The sequence below is a fragment of the Pongo abelii genome, chromosome 11 (genome assembly GCF_028885655.2).
Source record: "Pongo abelii isolate AG06213 chromosome 11, NHGRI_mPonAbe1-v2.0_pri, whole genome shotgun sequence".
NCBI classification, from domain to species: domain Eukaryota; kingdom Metazoa; phylum Chordata; class Mammalia; order Primates; family Hominidae; genus Pongo; species Pongo abelii.
Window position 1 is genome coordinate 99,447,078 of NC_071996.2, and position 26,411 is coordinate 99,473,488.

Genomic DNA, 26,411 nt, shown 5'->3' on the forward strand with positions numbered 1-26,411 from the left:
GGCCATACAACACAACTAAAAAGTAAAGATAGATAGGAGTTAGCTTTCACTACCTTCACTCTATCCAAGCCACTGTCATCTCTCCTCTGAATGAATAGCCTCCTTCCCCTCTTCCATTCTTGATTTCTTTTTGTATATTCTCAATATGACAGCCAGAGTGACCCTGTTCAAATGTTAGATCATTTTGTTCTCTACTACAAATCCTCCAACAACCCCTATCTCATGCAGAGAAAAAGCCAAAACCCTTACGGTGGTCTAGAAAGCCCCACATGATCCAGCTGCTAGTCCTCTCTGACCTCATCTTTTGCTACTACCTTCCATGTTCACACCGCTCCAGTCCCACTGCTACTCCCAGAATGTTCCAGCCACACTCTACCACAGGGCCTTTGCATATGCTATTCCCTCTGCTCTTCTCTTCAGTATGCACATGGCTCACTTTGTTACTTCTTTCATGGTTTTACCAAATGGCAGCCTCTCAGAGGGACCTTCCCTGACCACCCTATGATAAATTTCAACTACTCCAACACTACCTACTCCCTTTTCCTGCTTTATTTTTCTCCTGCAGCACTTTTCATACTGTAATATACAGTATGACTTATTCACCTGTTTATTACATCTCTTCCCCCTAGAATGTATGCTTCATGAGGAATCAGAAATGACAGACAGACATCACCTCTAAGTTGGCAGCTGGACCTATATGGTTTTCTTGGTAGAGCACTTGGAACAATGTTTCACTTAATTAATCAATTATTGTTTTTAATTTTACAAACTATTTGGCACCACAGTAAGATCTTTAACTGAAGTGATTTCATGGGCAGAATGCAATGGTTGTAAGCAGATGTTGCAAACACGCAGGTAAAATTTCAAAGTCTGAGGTTACCAACTGATGCTTACCATTACTACAGAAATCAACAAAAGGTGCATCAAAGCAGAAAAAAGCAAGAAGGGATGGAATCAAACAAGAAGGAAGAACCACATTAGGAAGAAAAGGCATGCGTAAGTCACAAACAAGAGTGTCAAACCTGCCTGGTTTTTCATACAAATAATAGTTATCCAATGCCTACTAAGTATGAGGTACTGTTCTTGTATTAGAACAAACAAATGGAACAAATTCCATTCTGAAGGAACTTACAGTCATAAGACTAGAAAAAGAATGAATTCAAAATAATAATAAACTACTCAATTTATGAGATCCCCAATGAGGGCAAAGACTCATCTGGAAGAACCAAAAAACTAAATGAATATGCAACATGTGAATAAGGAAACAGTTCTCTTCAGTATCATGATCCAGCTTATTGATACCAAGTTTAATTTTACTTCAAATACTGGGATAAAAAAAAAATGCTTGGAATCTTTTCCAAAAGGACTACCTACAGAGCACTGTATTTTCCAATTTTTTTTTTTTTTTTAACAAAGAAGAGATTATTTTTACCTAAGTGTTCATGGCCCAGCTCCACTCTATTAACGGGCTGACAGTGAAAGCAAAAAGCGTCACACAACGATGAACTGAAGATGTAAAATCAGTCCCCATTCAACCATTTCTCCCATACAATGACAGAGTCAACCCCTGTCAACCCCATTTCTGCTAGTCTCTTATTGAATGTTAGATGTTCCAACAATAAACTGATGGCAAAGAGAAATTACATGAACTGGTAAAAGATTCAGGAATTCATAAAAGTCAAAGTGATTTTAAAGTCACATGCAAAACCACTGAGTAATAAGGATCTGGCAAAGTTAGAACAATTGGTAACCTAAAGAGAAAAAAATTAAGGATAATTTGACTTTCTTAGGATTAGACAGAAGCCATGGGACAGTTAACAGAGGCTTGAAATAGTTTTTGCAATATGACTTTCTTTATGATTGTAGTGAGAAAATCAAATAGCATATTGTGCTATCACACAGTTTTCTTGAAAAAAATGAATTACTCCAACCCTCTAAAAGTTTCAACACTTTGGGCTGGGCGCAGTCGCTCACGCCTGTAACCCCAGCACTTTGGGAGGCTGAGGCAGGCGGATCACGAGGTCAGGAGTTCGAGACAAGACTGGCCAATACGGTGAAACCCCACCTCTACTAAAAATACAAAAAAACTAGCTGTGTGTGCTGGCGCACACCTGTAGTCCCAGCTACTCGGGACGCTGAGACAGGAGAATCGCTTGAACCAAGGAAGCAGAGGTTGCAGTCAGCAGAGATTGCGCCACTGCACTCCATCCTGGGTAATAGCGGGAGACTTCGTCTCAAAAACAAACAAAAAGTTTCAACACTTCATTTGTTCTTTGTTCCTTCTAATGATTAGGCCATGTTTGTGATTATAACCTAAATGTTGGTGTAAGACAAAATAAACTGATTCTCATCATTTGAACTTTTGTCAAGATCAAGCCCTTTGTCTCCCTATTTACTCTGCAATTTGGCTTCCCAATCAATGTAAATAGATTTACTTTAAGAGGCCTGCTTTCCTGGTAACTCCTGTCTATCCTCCGCTCCCATCCCTCACTCCCATGTTATCATGCAGCTCTTAATCCTAGATTTGACTTCCAGACAGAGGCACCAAGCTAGTGGATAACACAGCTGAGACCTACTCTGAGGTCTTTAAAGTCTGATTTTATTCCAATATGCTATGCCTCCTGTGGCTTCTGGGTTACAACTGGGTTATGAAAGCTATATCATATGGAACCCAGGTTTATCCACAAAATTTGGGGAGAAAGACGTAATCAACTGTTTACAGGTTTTAAAATCAGTGCCATAAACGGGAGCCAAGCAGCCTCCCCCTGCCAAAGCAGAACTGCCCGATCAGCTCTGCTGTGTCTCCTCGCTTTCTCACTCTCACTTGTGGTTCACCTACTGTTAGCTTTGCAGATATAGAAAGCAATTATTTATTTATTTGTTGTGAGCCACAGATTTAAGTCAACTTTAGAAGCCCATCACCTTGTTGAGAAGTAGCAATTTCCCTCTCTGAAGACAGTCTCCATGGACCCTGACAATTCGTTGATGAGCAGGCATAATTAAAGAGGCCCGAAGGAGTAGCTCTGCTGCTGGGAGCCCTTCCAGAGTAGCAGCTCAATAAAAATCACATCCTTTTTGCCCTTCCTCTCTCACCTATCCATTTTTTGGGGGGAAAAAATAGTAAGTATGTGGATGTCTCCTTGAGTCAAAGTAAATCAAGCACATGAACACTTGTACTCAGGAATCCTACAGTAAGTTGAGATGTGAAGTTCTGCCTCCCACTTCAATGTTGGGGTGAGTGTCCGTGGCACCTGGTTATGTGTTAAAAAAGGAAGACAGTGATGAACTCTTAGCCTAAAGATATGGGGAAAAAGAAAGAAACTCTGGTGCCAAGTCTGGGAATTTCGCCGGGCTATAGTACCGGCTTCCTCCCACCCCAGTACGTTGATGCACAGAACTAATCCTTCGGACCTACGCTAGCTCTCCAGCTGACCTCGAAACTATGAGTTGTATGGTCCGTGGTCTTCCCCACCTCTGTCTCATCTCACTAGTTTAGCAATGTATCTAGCGCAAGGGCAGAAACACTGTGGTAAGTATTCACTAAAAATGGAACACATGAGAAGGTATAAATGAAGCAAGGTTTGAAGTCTGATGGAATGATTTCTGCAGAATAGATAATTAGACAATCCTTACAAAATGATAGTACTATATGACCGTAAGTAAAATTGCCAAATTCTTTCTACGGATGCTGAAAGATTTCATTTGTTTTAGTGAGTCAAATTATTTTAACTCATTATATTTATAGAAATTGGATTCCTGCTCCCAAATTCAATAAACTAAAAGAAGCTGCATTTTCATTAATAGATTAAAATCTATTCAAAGAAATAAATCCATTCAGCTTATAAATAAATTATTTTTGCTAAGAATGCTGCACTACTAAAATGTAAAAATACCATGGCCTTAAATAATAATTTCAAATGAATTAAAATATCATTAAAATGCAAAACAGTTTTAACTGGTTGTAATTAGGAAAAATCTTTTCAAACACTACACACTTATCCATTACCTCATTAATCCATTTTTTTTTTAATTTATAGAAAGATAAGACAAGAACCCACCCTTTGCAACGGTGTGATTCCTTCTGTCATAATGCATGGGAAACAGGAATAAAGAAGAGACTTGGAATCATAAATATTAGCACTCCTTGTCTCCTCTTATATGCATTTTCTCTGCCTACAGTTGTCCCTCCCCCGGCTTTCTATAAGTATGGGGGCCTTGGTGATCTGCCAGGCTGAGAACCAGAAAGAAAGCTGTGGGCCATTCCTCCAGCCTTAACCCAGTGTGCCTAAGACAAAGTCCATCCCTGTGCATCCAAAACTTTGCCCTTTTTGCGTTGCAAAGTTTAGGTTGGGTTTCTGTCATAGATGTAGAAAACTTCAGTAATACAATGGATATGTCCCACTGTTTAGCACACAAAACCTAGATAATAGGTGAAGCAGAAGGGAAAGAATCTGAGTTGACTGATAAAAACACGGTGCTTAGCCAGAGAGTGGCAGGGAAAGGAAGATAGAAAAGGATTGTGGGGTTACAGCATTTTTTCTGGAGATGAGAGGAAGAAGAAAGATGGAAGAGGCAGCTACCAGGAATATAACAGCAGAGAGCATGTTCAACCACCATTGTCTAGTCTCCAAATCTACTGATCATAAGCCACCTGTTAGATGCAGCCCAAATATCAGATTTTTTTTTTTTTTTTTTTTTTTGAGATGGAGTTTCTCTCTTGTTGCCCAGGCTGGAGTACAATGGCATAATCTTGGCTCACTGCAACCTCCGCCTCCCAGGTTCAAGCAATTCTCCTGCCTCAGCCTCCCAATTAACCAGGATTACAGGCATGCACCACCACGCCTGGGTAATTTTTTGCATTTAGTAGACACAGGGTTTCACCATGCTGGTCAGGTTGGTCTCCAACTCCTGACCTCAGGCGATCCACCCGCCTTGGCCTCCCAAAGTGCTGGGATTACAGACGTGAGCCACCACGCCCAGCCCAAATATCAGGTTTTTAACATGTTCCCCATTTGATGCTGATAAATGCTGAAATTTGAGAACTGCTGACATAAGAAATCACCAGGTATTATCTATATGTAGTCCCAAGTTAGACCAAATAACTGACACTATCTCTCCAAGTATATCCAAATTTGTTAAACAAATTTAAAATGAACCAAAAGTCAACCGAGAGATTTGTCTAAGAATTTTTAAATTCTATTTCCCATACAATTTAGACAGACATAATTATTGAAACATTGTGAAAATTGAAATAAAATATTTTATTTATTAATTAAAAGGCATGAAACACTGCAGTATTACATTCAACAAGCTGAAAGTTGTCAAAAAAGGAAAGGAAGCTTAAGAAATATGGCGTAAAGTTTATACCCAGAACTTATGCTTTTCTCCTCTGTTCAGATACTAGAAACAGGCCATTAATTTATCTCTGATCTTTCTAACATCCAAAGAGTTACAAGAAACACAGACCCATTCCCCATCCATAAGATAAACAGAAATGATTTCCTGGTGGCTGGGCGCAGTGGCTCATGCCTGTAATCCAACCACTTTGGGAGGCCAAGGCAGGAGGATCACTGAGGTCAAGAGTTTGAGACCAGCCTGGCCAACATGGTGAAACCCTGTCTCTACTAAAAATACAAAAATTAGCCAGGCGTGATGGCGCATACTTGTAATCCCAGCTACTTGGGAGGCTGAGGTGGGAGGATCCCTTGAACCCAGGAGGTGGAAGTTGCAGTGAGCCCAGATCATACCACTGCACTCCAGCTTGGGTGACAGAGCAAGACATTGTCTCAATAAGTAAATAAATAAGAAATGATTTCCTGGTGATGAGATCTGAGAGAACTTTCTCCAATTGGTCTTCATGGTGTATGAAGTATTAGTCTCCATTCTTCTATCTACATCAAATACTACAGTGTTGTATTACCATTTTTATGGCATCTCATTGGCCTAACACCAGCAGGCCCAATTCAGGAACAAGCATACATAGCTCCGTAATGGTCCAACACTGTGCTGTCCATTACAGGAGCTCCTAGCTACATGTGGCTATTGATCATTTGAAATGTGGCTAGCCTAAAACGAGATATGCTGCAAGTATAAAATGCACACCAGATTTTAAAGAATTAGCACAAAAAAATTAAAATATCTCATCGATAAGACTTATATTGACCATAAGTTTTTACAAGATTACAAATGGTAGTGTTTTAGATATACTGAGTTAAATAATATATACTATTAAAATTAATTTCACCTGTTTTGAATGTGGCTATTTTTAAAAATTAACATGTGTGGCTCACTAGAATGGTGCTGGATAAACAACTATACTCCCAACTTAGTCCAAGGGTAAAATTTACACTTAAATTTTAACTCTTAAAGCCATGTCTGGGCTTCCTATTTTTCAAGTAATTCTTTATAATGAATTTCTTGTAAGAACTGGCAACAGAAAGTTCAAGGTAATATCCACTAATATAAATCTGACCTTGAACATCTGACATGTGATTCAGTGCAAAGCCACTTTGGAAGAGTTTCATCCTTTTAGGAACATGAAGAAAGCTAACCAACATGAGCACTTGCACAAAAGACTACTCCTCTCCTGCACGGAGGGTGGTGGAGGATCATTCCTGGGCAAAATCTTCCTCAGAAAACAATTCTGGGATTTTTCTATGCATGATCAAATGAGTGACTGACCCCAAAGTGCTAAAAAAAAACAAACAAACAAACAAACATGGGCCCAATAAATGTAGCCTGGTATATTTCCAGAGCAGGGCTTATCAATGGGAGACTGCCCAATAAGATAATCCTCTAATTTGAGCAAATCAATGCCAGGGCCGGGAATACAAAAAATGAGACTAAACCCCATCCGTAAGAACCAGTGAGACTCCATGATGAAATTGTGGCCTCTGACAAAAAATTTTTTAAAGCTTATTTTCTGTAAAATTTGCTTTTTATAGCAGTTCTGTTCTAAGGAATATGTTTAGGCAACTCAGCAAGACCTTTGTATTTCCTCTGCCTACAGAGACCATGTAAGCAAATTAATCCACTCACATAAGAGAGAAGGGGTAGGCTTCATTCCTCTTTAAGGACACAGAATTTCAAGATCTCTAACACCAAGAGTTTGGGTTCTCTGCAATAAATCAGTAGTGACTCTTTCTTCTTTTACATCATATCAGTTTAGGGTCTTGGACTGGGGTGATGCTAAAATGCATCAGACAATTACTTCTAAAGAAGACTTTGAAAGAACGCAGCCAACTAAATTAGTTTTAAGCATGTGAACTAAAAGTTTGAGTAGAAAATGAACTGCCTCAAAGCACTTCAATACCAGCTAAGACCGAACCCAGGATGGGGTGTGCTGTGGAGCACAAGCTTTAGGAAGCTCTTCCTAATACTTAGGAAGAAGAGTATTGTAATTAGGATCCATACAGAGCATCTCAGAGAAAAATTCTGACTGACAAAAGATTCCTGATTAATAATGACATTTGTTGATTTTAAATGCAGCTTAAAATATCATCTGCTTTAACATTCAGTGATAGCTTATATTTAGTTACTTTAACGGAGTTCTATTTTCTTATAAATTATATTACCTAAAAGTCATGTTTTCATCAGGAAGCTCAGGCAAACGAGGGTGGGACCTGCAGTTTAGAACATCCAAAGCTCACTAGCCCCACCTAATGACAGCACACCTAGATTTCTGGAGCAGTCTGGGGATAGAGAATCAATATAACCTTGAAAGGTGAAACTTCAAAAACAAAATTGTGACGTGGAGCTTCATGAAAAGCTCCATGTAAGACTGCCTCACATTCAGAAGGCAAAAAACCAAACTGAAAATTGTCAGCCTAATTTTACCACAAAATAATAAGAGTTGGGGGAACAGAAAAAAGAAATACTTCTATGTGTTTTGTTTGTTTGTTTTTGAGACAGAGACTCGCTCTGTTGCCCAGGCTGGAGAGCAGTTGCACGATCTCAGCTCACTGCACTTTGCCTCCTGGGTTCAAGCAATTTATGGCTAATTTTTGTATTTTTAGTAGAAACAGGGTTCCACCATATTGGCCAAGCTGGTCTCAAACTTCTGACCTCAAGTGATCCGCCCACCTCAGCGGATTTATACATGTATAAGTACATGTATAGTTACTTTAATGTATAGCCACTTTGATGTATAAATAAGGTGAAATGATACTATAGAGCAAAACTCTTTTGTAGTTTGCTTTGTTTCTACACAAAATGTAAAGTGGGCATTCATATTAATAAACATGAAACTATATCATCCTTTTTAATAGCTATTTAACATTCCACTGTATGATGTATACCATAATTTAGTTACACAATTCCCTCAAGACGGTCATTTAGATTATTGTTGTAAACCATGCTGTAAACACACCCTCACATTCATTATTCACACTTGCCTGATTATTTCCTTAGGATTATTTCTTAGAAGTGAAATAGCTGTAACCTAAGCTACTGATGAGTGTTACTGAATGCCTTTTGAAAAGGAGGCATGATAAGCATTCCCATATCTGCAGTGCAGAGAAAGTAGCTATTTTCTTCCAAATACCTTCACCAACATTGAATGTTATCCATCTTTGGAGGCAGTTTAGTGGATAAAAGTATAGGTTCTAGAACTAGAATTTTATAGCTGGGTTCAAATCTCAGCTCTGCCATGGACTAGCTCTATGACCTCTGGAAGGCTACTCAACGTTTCTGCAGATTTCTGTTAAATGGGGATTGTATCATTGTACCTACCTGAAAGGGTTATTATTAGAATTAAATGAGTTAATATAATACTTGATATACAATAAACACTTAATAAGTGTGTACTTATTATATGAGATATTGTCCACCTGAAAGGTAAAAGCAAATCTCATGTTTTGGTTTAATCTGTATTCATTTGATTCTTTCTGGGATTGATCACAGACCCTTTTACTTAATTTTTTTTTTTTTTTTTTTTTTTTTGAGACGGAGTCTCGCTCTGTCACCAGGCTGGAGTGCAGTGGCGTGATCTTGGCTTACTGCGACCTCCACCTCCCCGGTTCAAGAGATTCTCCTGCCTCAGCCTCCTGAGTAGTTGGGATTACAGGCGTGTGCCACCACATCCAGCTAATTTTTGCATTTTTAGTTGAGATGGGGTTTCACCATGTTGGCCAGGATGGTCTCAATCTCCTGACCTCATGATCTGCCCATCTCAGCCTCCCAAAGTGCTGGGATTACAGGCGTGAGCCACAATGCCTGGCCCCTTTTACTTAATTTTTATTAACTTTTTTTAAAGTAGTCAATCATATCATTTATAAATAATAGTGATTTCTATATCTTCCTGATTTATTTTTCTGAGATAACTACATTGGTTAGAACTTCTAAAACAAAGGTGAGTGATAATAGTGGTCATAAATATCCTTATCTCATTTATGACTTTATGATAAAAGAATTTTAAAACTATTTCAAACATCAAAATAATAAAACGTTGTAATTCAGACAACTTTTTCCATATAGTTTTCTTATAAACAGTCCTTTAAATACAAACTCTGGATTGCTTCTAAATTGTGACATTCTCTTTTGGGAAAAAAGTACTAAACATTTTACATTAAAACAATCTTTTTAACTAAATTGAACACACACTTTTAATAAAGACCACAGTAATTTTTAACACTGGAAATATGAAGGATAAAATAAAAAAATTATTTTATTCAAATTAATTTGCAAGACAAAAGAAATTCAAAAGACAATAATGCATTTTGTACAATAACCCAAAATCAATTATTCTGTTAAATAAATATATGATATAAATAACAGAAAAAAATTAGAACACCATTTGCAATAAAAAATATTGAGCCCTTTAACTTTAAAGGATAACATTTTCATCTAGTATTCTTGACTTCTTGTGTTTTTGACCTAAAACAGCATATAAATTTCAGAAAGGGGACTCAGTTTTTCACAATTCATACCTCTATACTCCCACACCAAGAAGGAGTATAAATTATTTCTAGATATGAAGGTCTTTAATATAAATCATGCTCCTAAATTGCGAAGCCCCAAAATGAGGAATACTGAAGTCACAAAACATTTAAGCTTTTCTTTCAGTTAAACAACAGAAGAAAGGACACCATATCAAAATTCTACACTAAGTCAAATATTCTAGAAGATTTCCCAAGCCTTAACAAAATACATGATTGCTTGAGGGTTATAATTCTAAAGGCAAAATTGTAAAGCAGAATAAGGACATGTTTACTGAACATTTATAAATGAGCCAGACTCTAAGCTATGAGCCTTATATACATTATCTCTTATCACTGATTTACCTTATCCCAGCAAGGAAGGTATTGCCACATTACTGGCTTCACATTGCCCTTGCTACACAATCTTCCATAAGCACTTTCTATATATGGATTGTAAATGGCTCCTTGGGACTGACCGTATGTCCTCTGGAGAAAGGTTGGGGAAGCTTCACTGCAAACACGGTCTGAGCTTAGGCTTATCACAAATTGATTACTTGGAAACCACTGCAATCGGCAAATAAGAGTAACCATATACCAGCATCAGTGATGGGGACAAGGTACAATGACACTGAAGTGTGTCCAGATGGTCTTCTTTTTTACTGCTCTTATGGGACACTTTCCTTGAATTAGAGTAAGGCTGGCTAACAAACTCTGGATTTACTTTTTTACAGAATTTCCAGAATATCAAATAAGGGAAATTGATCAGGCAAAACATACCAATTCAACAAAACTAGCCCACAGAGCAGTTATAGTACCTTTCAGTAAAAGATGCTACAAATTTAAGCAACCTCGGGTTTTCTTCGTTCTTTAATACACCAACACATCTACCACATGTGAACTATTCATTTGGAAGAGCCAAAAGAGTATCAAATATTAAGTTTATTGCTTCATATAGATCTATTCCTGGTATTCATATTCCTGTACCAAGCTCCAAGCAAAGAAGGAGCATCCAAATTAAGCCTAAGAAATAGAAAGTATCTGGAAAGCATCAATAGTGCCTAATGAGTAGGTATGGCATGGAATCAAGATATAAGATTCTAAATGTTGAGCTGCTGATATGCTTTGGAGAGATACTACACATATGTCTCTGCTCTGATGTCATAAAGCTTTGATCACGTCAAGTTTCAATGGCTTATGACTGCTTCACTTTCACATAGAATTTTTGAACTAAAAGGGCCCTCAGAATCTCGCCTGATCCATTCATTTTGAATAATACAAACTGACTTTCTTCATTCTGTATGACTTTTTCCAAAGTGTAAGTACCAGAGCTGGAATTAGGACCTAAATTTCTTAACTATCTGCCCACTACATGGTACTGTCACCTCTTAACTATATTCCAAGCATGTTGTTCAATATTTTAGCATATGAAAGATCTTTTGAAAGGCTGTTTAAAAAAATTACTTTTTAGAATGTGTGAGTTTCTCAAATACATAATACTTTCCTCAAACTGGGTCAGAAAATCCAGACATAATATAAATTGATTATCTCAGCCTATTCACAGCACTGCTGTATTCCTTATCACTACTGTGACCTTATGTGAGTCAACCACACTGGTCCTTTATATTCCCAACTCTAAAAATGAAGGAGTGGGACTATATGATTTCCAAGATATCTCTCAGCTTCTACAAATTCTGTAAGTCTGTGATTCATTTATAAATGAGTATAATCACGTCTTTCACTTCTATTCTTCTTTTTCTCAGAGCATACTCATACCCGCTACTACCACAAAACCTGAAAAGCATTATATACACAAGCACGCTATACTTAGGAAGTATGTCCAAATATCCCAAAGTATTTATCAGTAAAGCATCATGGTGTTTGATCTAAACAAATAATCAAAAGGGATAATAGGCACAATCCTTAAAAGTTACCACTCTACAATACTGGGAACTGGCTGGACACAGTGGCTCACATCTGTAATCCCAACACTTTGGGAGGCTGAGGTGGGAGAACTGCTTGAGCCCAGGAGTTCGAGACCAGCCTGGGTAACGTAGTGAGACCCCATCTCTACAAAAAATTTAAAAATTAGCTGGGTGTGGCAGCACATGCCTATTGTCTCAGCTACTGAGGAGGCTGAGGCAGGAGGATCACTTGAGCCCAGGAGGTCAAGGCAGCACTGAGCCATGATCGCGCCACTGCACTCCATCCTAAGTGACAGAGCAAAACCCTGTCTCTAAGAATTATTAAATAAGTAAAATATTGGGAACTATCTCTTTCCTGTGCCCTCTACCAATTCTATTATATTCTACACCTGAAATATCCAGGCTCTGAAAAGGAAAGTTCTCATAATACTGGGAGTCTCTGGATCTTAACTGTTTCTCTCTCTCTCTCTCTCTCTCTCTCTCTCACACACACACACACACACACACACACACACACCCCAAGGGGATGAAAATATGTGACTTGGCATTACTAGTACTGAGACAAATCATACAAGACTCTAAAAAGCTCCATATGGAAAACTGTGAAACCAGATGATAAAGATGGCAAGTGTAGGCCGGGTGTGGTGGCTCACGCCTGTAATCCCAGCACTTTGGGAGGCCGAGGCGGGCGGATCACGAGGTCAAGAGATCGAGACCATCGTGGCCAACATGGTGAAACCCCGTCTCTACTAAAAATACAAAAATTAGCTGGGTGTGGTGACGTGCACCTGTAGTTCTAGCTACTCAGGAGGCTGAGGCAGGGGAATCACTTGAACCCAGGAGGAGGAGGTTGCAGTGAGCCGAGATTGCACCACTACACTCCAGCCTGGCAACAGAGTAAGACTCTGTCTCAACAACAACAAAAAAAGAGATAAGTGTAAACACACTGGCTAAAACTCATATGTTCACATGACTAATTAACTACTAGTTGTTTACTAAGCATTTATTATATGTCCAGTTCCATGTTAGGTACAGCAGGATTTACAGAAAAAGGAATGATTTGGTCCATGTTCTCTAGTAGTTCTCTGAGTAGTCCAGCTGGGGGAGATAATGCTAAAAAAGCAAACAAACAAACCAGCACAAGAAACACCACAAGACTGTATGTATAATTAAATGTTAAATTCTCCACACAAGTGATGGAGAAATTTCCAGAAAAGGAGGACCACTTCGGATCAGATTAGACAGGGAAGGCATCTTTGAGGCAGTAACAATGAGCTGAGTCTTAAAGCTTGAGAAGACTTAGCTGAAGAGAGATGGGAGATGTAGACTACGAGAAATACAGAAGTGGGCTTAGAAACTCCAATGAGCCTTAGCATGACGAGAAGAAAACAGTTAAAGTGGGGAGAAGTACAGGTTAGGGTATTTGAGTATAAAGGAGAGTACTGGAGAGTGGTGAAAAAATTAGGTGGTATAGATATAGTGAAAAATAAAGGTGAAATCCTAAGCCCCCCAACCTAATGAACAGACCTCCTGTTAGCCAAGAGGACTCCAGAAATCCTTGAAAACTCAGTTCCCAACCATGACCAGACAGGAGGTCAGACGTGCCTCATGATGTCCCCTCCCTCCATAACCACCATTAGGATTTCCTCCCTAAAGATTAAATAGAAACCAGCCCTTTGGAAAGCTCCGCTCCACCCCTGAAGTCAATCAACCTCCTGAAACCGCCCCTCCTTTTTGTGGTTTTCAACAAAATAACCGACCAGCATTCCTTCTTGATAAGAGACCACAGACCACAGAGTGGTTCTGGCCAGTCCACAGAGGATGTGCAGGGAGGGGTTTTGCGTCCTCTGCTTCATCTTTTGAAGTCAGAGATCAGAAAATTCCACCCTGGATCACGCTAACGCCACCATAGTTAAAAACCATGGGTCCCCTGGAGAAGGATGAGGCTCAGCTGTGCATGCGCATGTTTCTCCCTTCCTAAATATGCATGACTCCTCCTATTGCTTACAGAACACGAATATTCCTCCACCTCCTTTAGCGTGAATCCCTGTCTTATCCTTCTCACCCTCCAGTTGTTTGTTTCTGGTCTCCAATGGAAGGCTATGCTTCTCAGTCTGTCAGAATGGCTACCCTGCAGGCTGCAACCCTTTATGAAAAATAAAGCTCTCCTTTCCAAATTTATGAACCTCGTCATTCTTCAGCTGACAGTAAGGGTGGAATTAAAAATCTAGAAAACCAAGGAGTCAGACTTGATGCATTAGAGCCATGAACAGTTTATGGAAATAGGGATGGGCATAATTAAAAGACTCTAAGAAATATCAAGTTAAGACTTTTGACGGAAGTTAACAGAAGAGAGTCATTTTTATTCGACTTTCCTCCTAAAGCCAACCAAAATAAAAAGAACTCAAAAAACAACAGACTCAATATTCAACCTAACTAGAAGGCCATCTCATCTACAAGCCATGAGGAATAATTTCCAATGAAGTAAAAATTGAACCAAATTGAATGAGGATACAAAAACAAAACCGACTAAACCTTTTTTTTTTTTTTTTTTTTTTTGCACACATTCATTTAGCTTTTTCTTTTAAAGAGTAGAGAACATATAATTTCTGTCTAGTTTTTTGCTTTTCTCCCAGAGCAGGGAAAAATCTCAATTGTTTTTTGTCTTGTTTTGTTTTTGTTTGTGAGACAGGGTCTTGCCCTGTCGCCCAGGCTGGAGTACAGTGGTGCCATAACTGGCTCACTGCAGCCTTAACCTCCTGGGCTCAAATGATCCTCCCACCTCAGCCTCCCAAGTAACTGAGGCTACAAACATGCACCACCACACCTGGCTTTTTTTTTTTTTTTTTTTTTTTTTGTAGAGATAGGCTCTCACTATGTTGCCCAGGCTGGTATTAAACTTCTGGCCTCAAGTGATCCTCCTACCTCGGACTCCCAAAGTACTAGGATTACAGGTGTGAGCCACCATCTCCAGCCTAATAAAGAGACTCCTAAATGGAGACACAGCACAGCACAGGATCAAATTAATTACGTGAGAAAATATTCTGAGATAAAATGCCTGAATTAATGATGATGTTGGCCCAACTCACTCTCTGTCTCCTCCCCATTCAATACTTGAGTAAACAGTTGTAATAGATAAAACAGCCTTCAGTTGAAGATGGGTAATAACAAAAAGAAAGCATACATGGATAAATGCACAGCCTGATAGGAAGGAAGAAAGGGAGGGAGGGAGAAAGAAAGGAAGGCAGGCAGGCGGGCAAGAAGCAACAGAGATTAAAAACATGTCAGAAGAATTACCTTATAAACCACAGTCTAGCATGAAGACAATGAACAAGGAACTACTGAAAAACCACAATAAGATACTATACTACTACACACCCATTACTAGGATGACCAAAATTTAAGACAGCCAATACTGAATGCTCACAAGGGTACATAACAACTGTAAATGTCATACATTGCTGATCAGAGTACAAAATGGCACAAACACTTTGGAAAACCATTTTCATACACACACCATGCCATTCGGCTTTTCCACTCCTAATTATTTACTCCAGAGAAATGAAAACATATATCCACACAAAGACTTATTGTATTAGTCCATTTTCACACTGCTATCAAGAACTGCCCAAGACTGGGTAATTTATAAAGGAAAGAGGTTTAACTGACTCACAGTTCAGTATGGTGGGGGAGGCCTCAGGAAACTTACATTCATGGCAGAAGGTTAAAGGGAAGCAAGGCACCTTCTTCACAAGGCGGCAGGAGGGAGAATGAATGCAGGAGGAACCACCAGACACCCACAAAACCATCAGATCTCATGAGAACAGCATGGGGGAACCATCCCCATGATTCAGCCACCTCCACCTGGTCTCTCGCCTGGCACATGGGGATTATGGGGACCACAGGAACCATGGGGATTACAATTCAGGATGAGACTTTGGGTGGGGACATAGCCAAACCATATCACTTATGTACAAATGTTCACTAGCAGCTTTATTTGCAATAACTCATAACTGGAAAAAACCCAAATGTCCATCAATATGTGAGCATCCTGTCAGACCTTTTCTGTACTCATGTACATATGTGTGTGTGTTTGTGTGTGTTTGTGCGTATACGTATATATCCATATATACGTATATGCACACATACAGACATTTAGAAACAGGTTTTTTCCTCTTCATAACATAATTTGAATCATATTAAAGAAAGGCAAAAACTTTATAAAGGCAAAAAGTTATAATAATAAAACCTGTATTGTTATTTTTTATGTAATCATTCAATTTATATTTCAAAACATACTGAAAAGCAGTCTATCATAATGTAAATTTTGAAAGGGGGAAAATGGGAAAGGGGAAAAATAGTAATTAAAAATGATATGTGCAATAAACTGACCTAAAGAAAGAATAAAATTAAGGAACTCTGAGTTTTTCATAGACTTTTAATTCTACTCAGCCCACCATATTTTTCTCCAATGCAAATTCTATTATATGATCAAGACGATAATGACATTTCTGGATCCATTAATAGTGCTTTCCAGACGGCCAATTTCTGGTTATGCTTTAATCAGATCTTAGGTGAACAGAATCTTAAAACCTAATATAATCATTCCTTCTCAGAAACATAACCAAAACAGGTATCTTTTTTATTAACAGGTCTTCCTTTAAGGACACTTATTTACAAAGCAGACGGTTTTGAAATTTTTAGTAAATTACAAACTTGTAAATCTCTGAAGCAGTTCCCAAGCACTCACCCCTCCCCCCGAAAAAAGATGTTGAACAAAATGAAATGATCTTTCAAGGTGCTTAACAATTCTGAGTAATCTTAGACACAAGTCAGGTCAAAACAACTGTACTTTTTCATCTCAACAACAAAGACTAAAAAATAAAACACAAGGGAAAGCCTTAAGAGAGTGGCCTAAGGAGATGAAACAAATGGGTACAAATGCCTGATGAAAGAAACAAACTCTCACTTATTCATTATCCCTTGTTCCAGGGAGACTCCAATACAAGAGAGAAGTGCCTTCCACTCACACCAGCAGTGAAAGAAACTACAAACTCCCCCATTCCCCAGTGGTACTATGCCAGGGCTTCTGAGTCTTGGTAGAAATTTAACTTGTAAGTTCTGTAGTCACTAAGTGGCAATTAGTCATAGGGACATGTAATAACCCAATGCTTTCTTCTCTAATGATCACTAGTGATAGCATCAATAACCCTGTTGAGTGTATAACAGAAGAGGTGTCTCAACCTCTTTCACATGAGATTAGGAGAGAAGCAGCAGTAATTATTGTAACAGGTGATTGCATTATCAATTATAACTGTTAGCATGGGTTACTACTGAGTGAGAGATGAGTTCTCTAAAAAAACCACGGAGCTGCCTCAGTGCCTAGAATGTTTGGGAATGGAAACAGATCCAATGTAGATTCGTCACGCAAGTCAGGCTGCACACCACCCACCACCACCCTCTACCCTGCAAAAAAAAAAAAAAGAAAAAGAAAAAGAAAAGAAAAATTCCAACTGCAAAGGGGAAATTTTAATAGAAATGAAAGTTCAAAACTACAAGGCTGGGCTTTTTGAGAATACTAATGCAGACTGGCATTCGTTTGCATTATGACTATAACAGTAGTAATTGCAGAGAAAGTGCTAATTTTTTCATCACTGTTTTAAACTTGCTTATATAATATTGTATTTTATATTACAAAGTGAAACTATTTCCAAGGTGATTAACTGAACTACCTGATCTCTTTGTTCTTTGAATTCTATTAGATAACACTGTTTTTTGTTATAATCTGCCTCACTCTGAAACCTTCTACTCTTTATACTGCTACAACCAGGTGGCAGCCTGTACAGTGATCTTCCTTTCCCTGAAAATCCACAGGGGCAACAAGCCCAACTAGCAACATTCAATATCTGGGCTTCACCTTGACCCAGAAAATGCAAATCAAACTATGCTGAAAGCTTCATATAAAGGAACTGAAAGTAAGTACTATTTTGATCTATTTTCCCATCCTCCTTCCTGCACCTATGAAAACTCAGGTCCTTTTATTTTACTTTCAAATCCATCTTTCCATCTTCCAGCTTTTCCTTTTTTTTTTTCTGGAAATGGTTTAACCAATATTTATGAATAAGAATACATTAAAATTGCTACCCACTTTTGGGGCCATTATCATTTCGACTGCTTCCAATTTCATTTTGGATCTCTCAACATAAAACATTAGGAAAATGGCACCTAAGAAAGCATATGCTGCCACTTTATCACCAGCTGTTATTGCCTCATCTTAACTCTCATTTTAGGGCCTTTAAACATACCCCAGAATTCCCATCTGAAAAACTGCATAGGTTACATAGGAGGGGAAAAAACTTCATGTAGAACTAGGGTTCAATAGTAATGCTGGGAGTTAGAATGGTAACTTAAGTATCATCAATATTTTTGTTTTGTTCTGTTTTACTACTCATGAAGATGCCATCAAAACTAAAGCAGATCCTGTTTCCTTTCAAGATATCAAATTACAGGTTTTTGGTGACTAAGCTGAGACATTCAATCCTCTTTCCACTATATACCAAATAAGCAAGAAAGGGGAAAAGCCAAAGGAAAACCTGAAGTATAATTCCCAGGATTTTACAAACGAGGCAAAAACTCAGCCTATAATTATCCCATTGGCCATGCTCAAACCCATAAGAATTCAGAGGAGGCAAAAGTTAGTGTAATGATAATATTTTTAAGCTCATATTAGGAAAGAGGACGGTAAACTCCAAATAGGATAAGACTTAGTGCTTGTAAAAATCTTTGTTTAAAGAAGGGGATAGTGGCCAGGCGCGGTGGCTTACGCCTGTAATCCCAGCACTTTGGGAGGCCAAGGTGGGTGGATCACGAGGTCAGGAGTTCGAGACCAGCCTGGACTAACACAGTGAAACCCTGTCTCTACTAAAAATACAAAAAATTAGTCAGGAATGGTGGTGCACACCTATAATCCCAGCTACTCCGCAGGCTGAGGTAGGGGAATCGCTTGAACCCAGGAGGTGGAGGTTGCAGTGAGCCGAAATCGCGCCACTGCACTCCAGCCCGGGTGACAGTATGAGACTCTGTCTCAAAAAAAGAAGGGGATAGCAATACCCTTACTTGCCTGTAATCCTAATATGCTCTCCTGGAGAAGTAGGGCTCTACATGCACCTCAATGGAGAATGAAGAACTCAAAGCATAGCTTTAAGAGTAAAGTATTTTATTTCTAACAAATTAAAGTATTTGGCAGTAATTTTTTTAAGCAGATGGATTGGAATATTTTGGGAAATGCTAAGGGGCTGATTTGCTATTGCTTTTTAGAACCTCAAGTTATAAAATAAGATTTTGGCTAATCTAGTCTTCTTCCAGATTCAGAGGTGTTTATTAAAGGCAACAGAGTTGCTTTAACTTTCTTATCTAGATTAATCTGTGAAGCAGTAGTTAGCTTTAATTAGGAATCCAAATTCAAATAATTAAAATAATGCTGGATTCAGTGTTCTTAGTCCTCCAAAGTAAGAATCATGGATTTAAAAATAACCATGTGCCTAGGACAATTTGGGCCCAGCTTACATCATGATTTTTAGGGTGCTCTTGAGGTAAAGTCACCATTTTTTCTACTGCTTATAAGCCTAATCTTACTTTAGGGAACCTGCCTTAACTTTTGCTTTTCCATGATAAAGATTAGTAAACTTTCTCTACAAATTCCTGTGCTTATATTAAGTTTAAATAAACTCCTATTTCCTAACTGTGCCATGCAAATACGTGGCCGTTCTGGACATGTATTTGCATGGCACAGTTAGGAAACTGATCTGGACCACTGATCCAAAAGGACAGAAAATGAAAATGAAGCCTCACCATTTCTTGTTTTCTATTCCTTTAGCCTCGTGCAATTCCACTGGATGTACAATGCAATCATTCCCCTTTCTTTAGCCCTTTTCTTCTATCAGTCATCTGGCCAATATTTATTGAACATTTGCTACTCACAGTCCTTCAAAGAAATTGCTTTCACAGGCTGTCCAAATATGTAGCTACAAAGTTATGTTCACATCCAATCCCATAACCTTTTAATTGTTTCTCTAACAGACTGGCTGTTAAGAAAATTTTTTAGAAATGACCATATTTACCTAATGGCTAAGAATTTTCTTTGTCACACCCATATACCAGCAGAATCCAGTGATCAAGTATAAATGACTCTCCCTACTCCATCCATGAGGTTGACAGTGAGGAAAACAGTGTTACCCAAATCTATTAATATTTGGCTCCAGAGATTTGAATAAAGACTTGGAAAGTGGGGGATCCCTTTCAGCAGTGTGCTAGAGCTGGCTTCCCCATCCTGAGACCTCAGGTTGTCGTCTTGAATTAAGCCACAATGAAAATATTTACACTTCAATGACTTTCCTCCAAATATTTCCCTCTCCAAAATGTTATCCAAATCCATTCTGTCCCTGGGTTTAGATAGTCCAGGGATAAGTTTAGCTAGCAAGGGTTACCTTTTACATTAAGAAATTGCTACTTTTAAGTATGAACTTATAAAAACATCAAATTATAGGTTTTCCAGCCCGCAGGGCACTTCCAAAGTATTCACAGGGAAGAGACATAGGAAATACATAGAGAAGCAGGTGCAAAAATAATACTGAAGTTGGTGAGAGGGTTGGACAGCAGGAATTCAAATTGTTTGAAATTCTCCAGAAGAGTTTAGAGAGGAAAGGGAAGTGAGATTTGAAGCAGATCTTAATTGATGATTATGATTTTAGACAGCTGGAAAAAGTAGAAAGCGTCATCTCCAGTGGAATTACTGAATAGGCAGAAAAATGGGTAAAAGCATAAGGTGAGCTAGAAATGGGCTTTGGGCCAGTCTGGCAATACTTTGAAAAATCAGCTAGGCAGAAGGAACTACTGAAGTTCTATGATGAGAGTGATAAAGAAGTGTTTTAAGAATATTCTTTCAAATTTTGCTCACTCCTCGATTTTCTGATCTTTAACTTCTTTTCTGATCTCTGATAACTCCAACCTTCTTAGTTTTCAGACTTGCTAGACTAGAATGCATACTAGTACCAAGCCTGGTGCCATGTCACTTGGTAACCCCGGAACCTCCTGCTAGGGATTACAACAAGTACCAGCTGATGTCAGCTTTAACTCCTAAAGCTGTTGTTAGGGGTTCCCAAAGAAATGGTTTAGGATAAGTTTCAGCCTAGCTTGTCTTCAGTAAATTGTACATTATTATAATTTAAATGAAGACAATTCTCAAAACTCTGCATATGCATTCTTAAAGCTATTCCCTTGGAACCCCAAATATCTCTTCCAATACAAAATTACTTCCTCCTTATCTTCGCACCTTATAAATATTTCTACCACTACTGCTATTCTTAGTATTATTAGCCTCTACAGAATCTGGAATCAAACTGCTTGGGATAGGATTATGGGGAGGGAGAGGAAGGAGGGAGGGAAGGGGAGGAGGAGCTGCTATTTATTGAGAGCTTTCTGGGCTTTCTTGCAGATTCCATTTAATCCTCGTTGTAATCCTGTGAAAAAGGAAGACACGGAGGCTCAAGTCAATACTTCTATGATGCGCTTACAGTCATTCATTCTAATGTTGGTTTCAGTGTCTGACTCTTCTTAGGGAACCCTACGTGCAGGAAATGGCTGCTATGTATTTGTAAACAGAAACAATATTGGAAGTGGCAATTAACTTTCCAGGTTAAACTTGAAAAGTCAAATTAAAATACTAATACTGGATCTTAAGCATACAAATTATCACAACATAAAAGCAGGAAAAGGGAAGATTTTCTCATTTCTGAACAAAACCCCCATGCTACCTTTATCTCACCCTCTAATTCCTCTTCTTACTAAATAAATGTCTTGTTTCCCTGACAGCCCCCTCCAATCCAGGCCTAGCCTATTCCCTAAGTGTCCATGTTACAAAATTACTTTCTCTTCTCTTGCTAAACATGTCCTTATAGAATATAGCAACAGAGTCTAATAATCATCAGCATCAACAGTGTCTAATAATCATACTGGCAAAACAAATAGCCAGTAGCCAGTAATAACCCTTCATTCTCCCGGTTGTTTTTTTTTTTTTCTTTTTTTGAGACGGAGTCTCACTCTGTTGCTCAGGCTAGAGTGCAGTGGTGTGATCTCAGCTCACTGCAACCTCCGCCTCCCAGGTCCAAGCAATTCTCCTGCCTCAGCCTCCCAAGTAGCTGGGATTACAGGCACATGCCACCAAGCCCAGCTAATTTCTGTATTTTTAGTAGAGATAGGGTTTTGCCATGTTGGCAAGGCTGGCCTCGAACTCCTGACCTCAAGTGATCCGCCCGCCTTGGCCTCCCAAAGTGCTATGATTACAGGCATGAGCTACCGTGCCCAGCTGGTTGTTTCCTTAAAGACGAATGTTTCAATTAATTACATTAACTAAAATTAATCTCTCACTGGTAAAGCCTCAAATTGCATGGAGTATGTACAATATTGTCAACACCCACCCACCTCTATGCTTCAGTTACTTTTTAAAGATTAGAGGAGGAGTGGACACTTCTGAGGCAGGTCAACCTTGCCTGGGATTCTGATTTTTAAAGCAAAACTTCTCAAGCGTGACTTGTTAAAATGCAGCCTCTGAGTCAGTAGGATTGGAGTGGAGCCTGAGAATCTGCATTTCTAACAAACTTCTAAGTGATGATGACACTGCCATCTGCAGACCACACTTTAAGCGGCACTTCTCTAAACGATTCCATTTTTTTCCCTGCTTGTTAATATTTCCACTTCCAAAGCTACAGATTTTCCAAATGAATGAAGGTCTGAGGTGTGTTTTCAAAATAACTCTAGGGTCAGCAAGATCTGTAATAAGGGACTTGGACTCTGGGAGGGGGGAAGCAAAGGGAAGGATGATATACGTATATGGGTTATCTAAGCCAAGCCTGCAGGTGTTCAAGCAAGAACTACGGAAAGCCAGGGTTGTTGAGATTTTTCCTACATTTATCTGCCTCGTCCTCCTAGACAGCATTTAAGCTGCAAAATGTTTTTTAGCAGGCTAATGACAGGTTACTTGCACTACACTATATCATGATGGAAGAAGCAACAATTCTTTTTCAAGGAGAGGAGGTGATATGGTACTTCCCATCAGAGCCAGATGTGAAGAAGGAAGACAAAGAATCGTTTTATTTTCTATCGCAGGTCACTGAACCTGTATGTGTGTGTGTGTGTGTAAATAAGTGAGACTAGCCAAGAAATTTGTAAAAAGGAAGAATAATATAAGAGAAGTTGCCCCGCCTTAAATAAAAGAACATGTTATGGGTGCCAAAATGTAGAGACAACTAAACAGAACAAACTAGAAGGACCAGAAACAGAACCAAGTTTCTGTAAGAAGTTAGACTTTAATAAGAGTGTTATATACTTTAAAAATGGGGACAATTGTCTAATCACTTTGGCAGAGGGGCTACCTCTGCGGCAAAAGGAGGGAAATGCAACTGGGGAGGAACACCCACGAAGTTTAGGAGGACAGATTATAGTTTATTCCTGAATCACCTGGTGGGCTCACAGGCGCTAAATATCTCATTCTTTACATATCTAGAATATTCATGACATATTTAAAAAATAAAAAATGTAATAAAAAGTATAGGGGTACTGAAATAAAATTAAGTATGTTTTATGATCTTGAGATAGAGAAGGATATTTACATATGTCATTAAATAGTCATAACAAAAATTTTAAATGTAGGTGGTAAGAAAGTTCATAAACAAAGGTAAAAGACAAATGAAAAGTTGAGGAAATATTATAACATGATGAAAGGTTAATATCCTGAATATATAAATAATCCATATGAGATAATAAGTAGTTAACCAAGAAGTATATATAGTATGAAGAAAAAAAAATAAGGCTGTTACCTCTGGGGCGGGGGACTAATTGGAGGTCATAAAAGTAAAAAACACATGGATGACTTTTTATAAGGGAAATTGACTTTTTTTTACAATGAATCAAAAAAAAATGCAAGTTCACCTTACAAGAATTTCTAGAATGAAACTTAATTATCAGAAAAATTCTAGTTAAAACTTTCTTTAAAAAAAATTTCCCATTCTATCTATAAAAATAATATATATATTCACTACAAAGAATGATCAGAAAAGACTAAGATCACAGAAAAAAAATTCACATAAGCAAAATAAAAATTTATATTCTGTTTTATAACACAGCCAAGTCACAGAGATACCAGGCAAATAAACAACAACAATAATGACAACAAAACCTTACTATACTTCTAGTGTGCTACTTATTCATCTGGACAAGCATCAGTTGCAGTGAGCCGGGATCCGACCACTATACTCCAACCTGGGTGATAGAGCAAGACCTTGTCTCCAAAAAAAAAAAATATACAATTTTGAGTTTCCCAATAAAATATATTAAGTAAATAAATGGGTCACAGTAAGGCTGATAACACTGCTAAATTTAGGGATATTTTGCAAATGAGTAAGGATTAGTCCTAAATAATATTGCTTTATGCATATTAGTACTTTGTGGATGCTAAACTTTATTTTTTCTGTTTATCTTCGTCTCTTGCTTTCATATTGAAGTTGTGTTTTGGAGTTTTGTTTTGTTTTCAGAAAATGTCCATTGATTCTTGGTTGCCCATTCGATTTTTTAAATGAGGCATAAAAAACTAAGCAAGATTGAAGAAAATAATTTTACATTAGATGAGTAAGATAAGGGAAGCACTTATTCTGCCATAACTAATACTTATTATCCAGTCAAAGCAATTTAGATTATTAGTACATCACCAAAAAATAGAGCACGGAGAAATAGACCCATTGATATATGGAAGCTTTATATATGAAAGTTCTGTTCATTAAAAGACAACATTTTTTAAAAGTGAAGACAGGTCGCAGGCATCTATAATAGATAACTGGTTAGTATCCTGAATATATATAGAACGTATAAAACTCAGAAAGAAAAAAAGAAAACAGCAAAATATATGAGTAAGCAAGTTACAGAAAATAAAATCAAAAAGCCAATAAACAGTTTACAAAAAAAATAAAGCCACAATGCGATATTATTTCACATCCATCAAATTGGCAAACAAAACAAAACAAAAAAGTCTGACAATACCAAGTGTAAACAAGGACAAGGAGCAAGGGAGATTCATATGGACAATGGTGGGAGCATCTCATGAATGCAATAAAGTACACATCTTACAATTTAGCAATTCTACTCCTAAGTATATTCTAAGAAAACATCAACAAATTTTTATTTTTTAAATCCCTAGCAGGATTATTTGGAATAGAAAAAACAACATCACTAATCAATAGATAAATGCAAATCAAAACCACAGTGAGATACCATCTCATACCAGTCAGAATGGCTATTATTAAGAAATCAAAATTAACCGATGCTGGCAAGGTTGCAGAGAAAATGGAACACTTATACACTGCTGGTGGGAGTTTAAGTTAATTCGTCCTTTGTGGAAAGCAGTGTGGTGATTCCTCAAAGAACTTAAAACAGAATTATCATTTGACCCAGCAATCCTATTATTGGATATAGACATAAAGGAATATAAATTGTTCTGTCATAAAGACACATGCACATATATGTTCACTGCAGCACTACCCACAAAAGCAAAGACATAGAATTAACCTAAATGCCCATCAACAGTAGACTGGATGAAGAAAATGTTATACATAAACACCATGGAATACTATGCAGCCATATAAAAGAATGAGATTATGTTCTTTGCAGCAACATTGATGGACCTGGAGGCCATTATCCTAAGTGAATTGATGCAGGAACAGAAAACCAAATACTACATGTTCTCACTTACAAGTACGGGCTAAACAATGAGAACACATGGACACTAAGAGGGGAAACAAGGGACACTGGGACCTACTTGACGGCGGAAGAAAGGAGGAGGGAGAGGATCAGAAAAAACAACTACTGGGTACTAAGCATAATATCTGGGTGATGAAATAATCTGTACACCAAACCCCCATGGCACACAGCTTACCTATAAAACAAACCTGCATGTGTAGCCCTGAACCTAAAATAAAAGTTAAAAAAAAAAAAAAAAGAAAAGAAAAAGCAAGAGAGAACCTAAAAGTCACTTACAGACGAATGGATATACTGTGGCATTCTCAAACTTTAGAGAATGCAGCTGTGGGAATGAATGAACTAGATCTACCCATAATCAAACACATTTAAAGGGCAAAAAAAAAAAAATAGTTGTAGTCAAATGTATACTATATATTGTATATATGTACCGCGTAAAGTTTAAAACGTTCAAAACAGGCTGGGTGTGGTGGCTCATGCCTGTAATCCCAGCACTTTGGGAGGCCAAGACAGGAGGATCACTTGAGGTCAGGAGTTCAAGACCAGCCTGGCCAACATGGAGAAACCCCGTCTCTACTAAAAATACAAAAATTTGGGGGCAGTGAGGGGCCGCCTGTAATCCCAGCTACTCGAGAGGCTGAGGTGGGAGAACCGCTTGAACCTGAGAGGTGGAGGCTGCAGTGGGCTGAGATTGCACCACTGCACTCCAGCCTGGGTGACAGAGACTCCATCAAAAAAAAAAAAAAAACGAAACAGTAACTCACTGTTT

The 26,411-nt window shown here is 38.2% G+C and overlaps 1 protein-coding gene and 1 long non-coding RNA gene across 8 annotated transcripts in view; one reads left to right on the plus strand and one right to left on the minus strand.

Moving 5' to 3' along the window:
- The window catches only part of HECW2 (HECT, C2 and WW domain containing E3 ubiquitin protein ligase 2), a 399,402-nt gene that overhangs the window by 249,248 nt on the left and 123,743 nt on the right, over positions 1-26,411 (minus strand). The gene's annotated exons all lie outside the window — the stretch shown is intronic.
- Positions 11,094-21,614, plus strand: LOC129058081 (uncharacterized). The gene is made up of 4 exons (XR_008522925.1): positions 11,094-11,232; positions 16,832-16,953; positions 17,670-17,814; positions 21,333-21,614. It is a non-coding gene; the product is annotated as an uncharacterized LOC129058081 (long non-coding RNA).